The sequence below is a fragment of the Canis aureus genome, chromosome 34 (assembly GCF_053574225.1).
Source record: "Canis aureus isolate CA01 chromosome 34, VMU_Caureus_v.1.0, whole genome shotgun sequence".
Lineage (NCBI taxonomy): Eukaryota > Metazoa > Chordata > Mammalia > Carnivora > Canidae > Canis > Canis aureus.
Genome location: NC_135644.1, coordinates 7,958,494 through 7,967,086, shown reverse-complemented (window position 1 = coordinate 7,967,086; position 8,593 = coordinate 7,958,494).

Here is an 8,593-nt window from a genome sequence, read left to right as displayed (position 1 = left end):
AAGTTGTAAGATGTCTGAGACTGTATGCCCCCAGGACTACCTCTCTACCTTGGGATAATTCTTACAGGCTTAATGAAGAATTCCTAAACTTGATTTCTATTTACTTGCTCACTAGTTATTTGGACAAGACTATTGCATCATGGCTGCTTTTCATTGGTCTTCTTGATTTACTTGTACTACAGTTTACAAGGTCTTATCTGAGATTTTGGACTGAGAGCTGCTCTTTGGATTAAAATCATCATCTAGCCCCAAACCAAGAATAATATTTCCTCCATGTCTAGTTTAATTACCTTTCACATTCAAGCCTTTAATTCATTTTAATAGGTTTTTGTGTGCACTGTGAGATAGAAAATTTCTTTTATTTTAAAATGAATCTCATCATTCCAGTACCATTTACTGAATGGTTTATTCTCTTCCCAACCATCTGCAATGCTAAGTCTGTCACTTCAGTTCCAAATATATTATAGGTCTGTTTCTGAGCTCTCTTCTCTGTTCCATTGCCAATTTGCCGATCATCCTCTGGCTGTGTAATAAATCTTAATAAAACAAGTCTTCTCCTCCTTCCTCCTTCCTCCCTCCTCCCCCTCCCTTGGAACATCATGCCAATCCTTGGCTTTAGCTTTTCCATGGGAATTTTAATATTTGTAAAATTCTTAGAAAAATTCTTAGGGAAATTTGAGTGTAATGCATGTGATCTATACATTAATTTAGAAGGAGTTGGGATTTCTAAGATTTGAGTTTTCCTACCTACTAGGATATTCTATTTTTTTAGATATTTTTTAGTGGCTTGCCATAAAGTTTTACAATTTTCTCCATAAACGTTTTAAACATGTTTTATTAGATTAATTCCCAGGTACTTAATGTTTTTTGTTGCTGTGGGAATTGGACTCATCTTAAAAAGTATGCTTTCTAACTTTTTGATTTTTGCTGGTGTACATAAATACAACTGAATTATGAATATTGATTTTATATCATCACTTTTCTGTATTCTCTTATTAATTTGAATAATCAAAAAACTTTGTATCTTAATATCTATGAATAAATAGAATTCGGTATCCTCCTTTCCAATCCTTGTATCTTTTAAAATTTATTTTCTTTACTTAATGTACCGACTAGACAGGTAAATATAGATGGATTAGAATGGGGTACCCCAGTGTGCAAGGAAAGAAGTACCACGTTGGATACATGGAGTTTTTTTCTCAGTACTGATTTTTAAATGAAAAATTTCTAAAATCCCTACATTAAAAACAAGAGTGCAGTAGTTTTTGCTAGATACCCCTTAGAGAAGGGAATACAATTTTTTTAACACAAATTTTCTAGTATCTAGTTGAATTCTATCTGGGGAAGAGGAATTGTAGGGGAAAGATTTTAGCCAAAATGCTCGAACATTTTTTACTTTTTTTTTTTTTTATCCTAACACCACACCTGCCTATTTCTTAGAAATAGATGTCATCCCATGAAGGCAATAGGAGGTCAGTGACTGAATTGCTCTTATAATTTGAAGTTTCTGACCAGCTCCCCTACTAGGGACTGAATCTCCTAGATGCTAAATGGCTGAATAATTGCTACCCAGGATTTTTTTTTTTTTTTTTTTTGCAAGAAGCAGCATGCCAGGGATAGAGAAATGGACTTTCAGCGGGCAATAGAAATGTCAATAAATGACACAGTGGTGGAAAACGCTGGTGATTGAGAAATACTGTCAACTAAATGAGAATCATCACTGCCCAAAGTCTATGGCGAAATGCTTCCCTGCTCTAGAGAAGACATATATTGGGTGGTGAGTTACTAGGATTCATATATTGAATTAATAACCAACTTGGGAGAAATACTCCACCTAGGTGTGGAGCATGAAAAACCTACTACATTGCGTCATCCACCAGGGGGCAATCATGCGATGCCTGGAGGATCCAGTTTCTGAACGCTTGTGGCTGAGAAGTTGAATTGGGATCCAAGTACCAGGGCCATCTTGGAGCTCAAGGGAGGCCAGTTTTCTTCCTCTCCGCTTGACCTGGGGCTCCCAGGTGAGAGGATCAGTCCTGATTCGGGGCAGGGTGTGTTACAGTGGGACCGTAAATTTTATCACCAATCTTTACTGGACATCTTTCAAACCCTTGTCTGGGTGGAACAGACTCATTCATCACTCAGGCTGCCCAGAGACAGTCCCAAGTTTGTCTCAGGTGTGAAGGGAAGCATGCCCTGCACCTGTTAGAGTACAGCTAGAGCACTTTCTAGACAGGACTCGTAGGACATGGCATTAGGTCCTTGTGATTGTTTCCTGGGGAGTTAGTCCCTTTCTTCCAGCTGCAAAGTTTGTGGGTAGGGTGGGCGTCCCTGAGAAGAATCCTGCTCCCTCAGAGGGGAGAAAAGGACAGGAGAACAAACAGAGAGAGTGAACTTTCTTCTCTGAAAAGGACCAGAAAGGTTTAACTGGGACACAGAGCATTTAATGGACTAGATGTTAGAGTTTTAGGCCTGGGAGTGAAGGTTGGCTCTGGTATTCCCTACAAAATGCATGCAGCAGGACAGGGAGGGAGAGATAGACGGTGAGGTGGAGTGTCCCAATGTGCAGAAACAGAAGCATCGTGAGGATTTTGTTTCCTTTTCTACAACGTGGTGGGTAAGAGATCAAAGGGTCCGTTCACATCATGGTTAGAATAATCCTAAAATGTAAAGGCATTTAACCTACTTAGGCTTTAAAACAAGTCGATTACTTTAGCATTTCAGCATTAGTTTCTGTTCTAATGCTTACCTATCTCCCTTGGCTGTTTCTACCCTTTTCAGTTCCTCAGTAATTGTGGGAGGATTTTTTAAAAAAGCTTTAGGTTGGTAAATGAATAGGGAACAAGCTTTTGTTGCAATTGGATAGATAAGGAACTGCATGATTTGTGAGGCTTAGAACAACATGAAAATGCAGGCTTCTCATTAAAAAAAAAAGCCAGAAAAATATTGCTGTTAAAAGTACGTATTAGTATAAAGCTTTTCCTTTTAAAACTACTTCATAACTTAAAAGACACAATAGAGATAATCATCATTTTCAGTAAAATTAAAAATTTGAATTTCACCATTCATCTTTATATTGTGCAGTGCCAATTTTAATAAGTATTTAACTCATATGTGGAATCCCCAGTATTTCACAGATCATACGTACATGTGCATTTCATTCTTGCCTGAACAATTGAAATCACAAAACTGTTTGATTCACTTCTTGTCACCCACACATCCTACCGACACTCTACCTTTGGCTTTCTGATGAGTGAGGAAGAACTAAAAGGAAAGGAGTCCAGGGCTTGTCCTCTCTTTCCCTTTTCTTTTATGTCATCAATTTATCATATTTTTAGCCAAGTGGTATGAATAAGAAAGAATATAATAGAGTTCTTTGGATATTTGTGTTTCTTAGAATACTATTGCTTGCTTTCTTCATTGGAAGCAAGTTCTGGTTCAATTTTAGTATATGTGCTACTGAAGTGAGCCCAGAAGCTCTGGTTCAAATGAAAAGCATGACTTCTTGGAGCTGTCAGGGTCCCCACTTACTTAGTCTGAAATAAATTGCTATAGAATGAGCACAGGGGCACCTGGGTGGCTCAGTGGTTGAGCGTCTGCCTTTGGCTCAGTTTATGATCCTGGGGTCCTGGGATGGAGTCCCACATCGGGCTCCCCGCAGGGAGCCTGCCTCTCTTTCTGTGTCTCTCCTGAATATATAAATAAAATCTTTAAAAAAAAAAGAGCACAGATTCATGATGTGTGAGAGTTCAGCAAGACCCAAAGCTAGCACAAGTTAAATTTGCTTTGGAAACTACACAGCAACTACCGGTCCTACGTGTAAATGACTGGCAAGGTAGTGTGGACACGCGCACATGCATCTCCTCTACTCTATTGGCTCGTTGAACTTCACTTACAAAACACAAGTTCAAAGATGAAAATTTTGAGAACCAGAGGTGGCAACCGCGGAGCTTTTGACGCACTGCAGCACTTCTGAGAGTGGGGTTTTGTGCAACTGCACCTATGGCTCGTGAGGCTGGCCCTGGTGCTTCCAGATTCCAGCCCGGCTACTACTTGCTCTCTGGACTAGCTACAAATTGAGCTGCTTTCAGAGCTGCCCCTTGGCCTGGACCTGCCTGGGGGGAGCACAGAAGTCGACGCAGCCGCGCAGCAGGTTCTGTGTGGGATTGGGAGGATGCTTCTCTTAGGGATGTCGTGTCTTCTCTCAGACCAGGAAAAGGTCTGAGGCACAGAAGAGGTCACGTAAATGACCTGGAATATGACACTTGACACCTCTGCACTGCTGATGTCCCTCACAGAATCAGGAACTGCTCTTGTCAACGAGAAAATGGTCAACCCTGCTGGAATATTGTACACATCTTGCCAAAGGTCTGGAACGTCCATGGCCTCACTCTCACTTTTATGATGACCCCTGATTCTGCAGCTCTAGCACAGGAACCTTTCCTGTGAACTTTGAATTCCAGCCACCCACCCACCCACTTGCCCCTGGAACACTTCCCTGGCACCTCCAATTCAAAAGAGCCAACTCTGACCTCGTCGCATTCTTAACCATGTCTTCAATCTGGGAGCCTCTCTCCATCCCTCCTGCCCCCGCGTACTTCACTTCTTCGTTAGCTCTCTCCTGTACTTGTCCCCTGTCTCCAGACTCCTCCTTTCCCAAATATCCCCCAGACTGCCAGGAGACTGACTTTTTTTCATCTTGAAAATACAAGGCTTATAAAACATTTTAAGCATTGATGAAGTCTAAACCTCTAGTTGATAGTAAAATTTCTACGCCTGCCACCAAGCTTTGCTAAATTTTAATTTGCCGAATTTGCTTCATTATTTTTTTTTAGATCATTTATTCATGGGAGATACACAGAGAGAGGCAGAGACACAGGCAGAGGGAGAAGCAGGATCCCTGTGGGGAGCCCGATGTGGGACCCGATCCCGGGTCTCCAGGATCACGCCCTGAGCCGAAGGCAGACACTCAACCACCAAACCATCCAGGTGCCCTGCTTCGTTACTTTTTAAAGAAATAAAACATTATTAATATAGCGAGAGCCCCCTGTACACACCCTTCTGTCTCATAGCCTTCCTTTCCCCAGAGATAACTATATTCGGTGTCTATCCTTCCTGTTTTGGTTATCATACATTTACTATACATGAATTTTTATATGTAACACATGTATTATTATGAATTTTAAAATGTTCACATAAGTGGTATCACAGTGTGCTTATTCATCTGCAACTTTCTCATTTTACTGAACATCGTATTTTTAGAGTTTAATCATGACAAGACTTGCCATTTCAGTAATTTCTTTTTTTTTTTAAGATTTTATTTATTTATTCATGAAAGACACACAGAGAAAGGCAGAGACACAGGCAGAGGGAGAAGCAGGGTCCCTGCAGGGAGCCTGATGCAGGACTCGATCCCAGGACCCCAGGATCACGCCCTGGGCTGAAGGCAGGCACTCAACCACTGAGCCACCCAGGCGCCCCTCAGTAATTTATTTCAATATTTTGATTTTAGTTTCAGTCGTTTAGTATTTCATCTTTTGAATGTGCCTGATTTGGTTGTCTAAACTTTGTGATCATATCGGTTTTCACTACTACAAATGATATGACAACTAATATTTTGACCCATATTTCCTTGTACAAATTTAAGAACTTTTCTAGAGTATAGCCCTGAAAATGGGATTGGTGGGGCACGTCTCACTTAATTGCCACATTGCTCTGTAAAGTGGTTGCACTGATACACATTTTCTCTAGCAGTTTTCACTCTCTTGTTCAACAGCTCTGTTTATGCTCGGAACTGTCAGCATTTACATTTCTTTTTGTCACAGTGTTGGGCCTGTAATAGTATATGCTTGTCACTTTAATTATTTCCCCTGATTATTAGGGAATATATATTACCTTTCTGTATGCTATTGGCCAGCCAAGTGTTATTTTCTCTGAATTGCCTGTTCATATCATTTACTCACGTTTTCAGTTGTTGTTACATTGTTTGTTTTTTACTTATTGGTTACAGAAATTTGTAAAAAAAAAAAAAGAAAGAAATTTGTAACTTTGATGGATTTAGGTATTATTTCCTAATTACATATGCATTAATGCTTGCAATATTCTGACTCCTAGTTATGCTGTAGGCATGGGTTATGGGTGCTTCTATTTCCTTTTCTTGTTGAGTTTTAGAGAGTATGGGGAGAGATTTGGATTTAGATGTCTCTTATAATTCAATATTCTGTAGAATTAGTTTGTCTAATCCAACCCCCACCCCTCCAAAAAGAAAAACTACTCCTTTGTGTGTGTGTGTGTATGTGGTTTTTTGTTGTTGTTTTTTTTTTTTAGGATTTTACTTATTTGTTTGAGAGAGAGAGAGAGAGAGAGAGTATGAGCAGAGGGAGGGGCAGAGGAAAAGAGAGAAGCAGACTTCCCACTGAGCAGGAAGCCTGATGCACACTTTATCCTAAGACCCGGGGATCATGACTGAGCCAAAGGCAGATGCTTAACCAACTGAGCCACCCAGGCGCCCCTTATCTTATTCTTTCCTTTTGGATTCTTTGTCTGCTTTATTCAAGGGTCCTGGGTCAGTTGGGGTCGGCAAGGTTATGGTGAAGTAATTCCTATATGGACTTAATATAACAAAGCTTTATTTCTTGGCCACCGCCATATTCCACAGGAGTTGGTGGGGGGCTCTGCTCCTTGTAGTCACTCAGAGATAAAGGCTCCATCTCACATGCTCTTCCATGATCACGGGGGCAAGAGAGTTATACACAGGCTCCTAAAAGTTCTAGGAAATGAAACAACTTTTATTCATAATTTATTGAAGCGATCACCTAGCCATGACTAATCTCAAAAGTGAACGAGGAGATTTGAAAACAGTCCTAGTGACAATGACTACCTGTATTTCAGTGTGTATAGCATTAACTGGAGTTTGATATTTGTCTGTAGTTTTAAAGTACAATGTATGCAGTGAAATAAAAAAAAGTCATCCTCTAATGAGTTTTGACAAATGTGTAAACCTTGTAACCCAAACTCTTATCAAAATATAAAACATAACCATTGCCCCAGAAAGTTTTGTTGTGTCCCTTCCTAACCCATTCTGACACTAACCTACACAGATAACCCCATCCTGACATTTTTATCAGTACAGATTGGTTTTGCTGATTCTGGAAAGTTATAAAAATAGAATCATATCATATTTACTCTTTTGTGTCTAGTTCCTTTCATGACGATGTTTTTTATATTCATCTCTGTTGTTGAGAGTATGAGTAGTTTGCTTCTTTTTAATACTGAGTACAATTCTGTTGTATGGATAAACCATAATTTGCTTATCTCTTGTCCTATTGATGAACCTAGGCTTCTCTAGTTTCTGACTCTTATAAAATTTCTGCAAACATTCCTGTAAAGATATTTTGTGGACAAGTGCTTTTATTTCTCTTCATTAAGTATTCTGGGATGAGATTGCTGGGTCATAGGGTAGACATGTTTAAAGTCAATGACATTTCCAGACTTTTCCCAAAGATATCACACCATTTTACATCCTATCAACAATGTATGAGACTTTGAGTTGTTCCATATCATTGCCAATGTTTGATATTATCTTTTAAATATCATGATAAATGATATTCTAAATATGATAAAATGATAAATCTTTTAAATTTGAACCATTCTGGAAGTTTTGACAAAGTGGGATTTTATATTTATTTCATTCTATCCAGAACTTGCTGTACTTTTTCAATCTGAAAACAAGCTTTTCATCAATTCTGCAAATTCTATCATTAGCGCTCAAAATGGTGCTTCTCTCTCATTTTCCATAGCTTTCCTTTAGAACTCCTATTAGATGTACATTACAAATTTTCATTCTATTCCACATATATTCTTTCACATTTTCCAACTTCTTATATCTTTTTATTGAATTCCAGGAAATGTCCCGAGATTTCTTCCTTTTTACTAATTTTTAAAAATTCAATTGTGTCTAATTTGTTTAACACATCTATTGAGATTTCTCGTTTTGACTCCTTTTCCTCTTTTTCTACTTCATAATTTATCTTTTAAAAATGTATTTGTTATTAAGTCTATTTGTCCTCCCATTTGTTTTGTTTTTTTTGTTTGTTTGTTTTTGATGAATCTTACTCAGAGTCTATTGCTTTTCTGTTTATAAACTTGGATCTTGATCTCAACATTAGCAAAACCTTATCTGTAGGAATTCTATATAGCTTTTTATTTTTGCTTTCATAGAGGTTTTATAATTTTTATGCTAGATTCCCCAGGATGTCACTGGTAGGGACCTTTTTTTGTTTGTTTTGGCTCCCTGACTTGGGGTCTCTGGACATTGAAGACAGTATGTATTTGACTCCATATTCACATTAGGGCTGCCCTAAAGTTAAAATTTCTTAGGAGAGATTTTATTCCTTGAAGAGCCTATAAACCAGCTTTGTCATCTTCTTGGATTGACACTTCCTGGTCTGTCCCTTTGAGGTTGCAGTTCTTTCAGAACCATGGCGGTATGTGGCATCTCAGTTGCAACCCCCTACCTTGTTGGAACACCCTCCTCTATGTCCCTGTCATCATTAGATCCAAGTTCCATGTTGCTAGGATTTATTATTCCCTG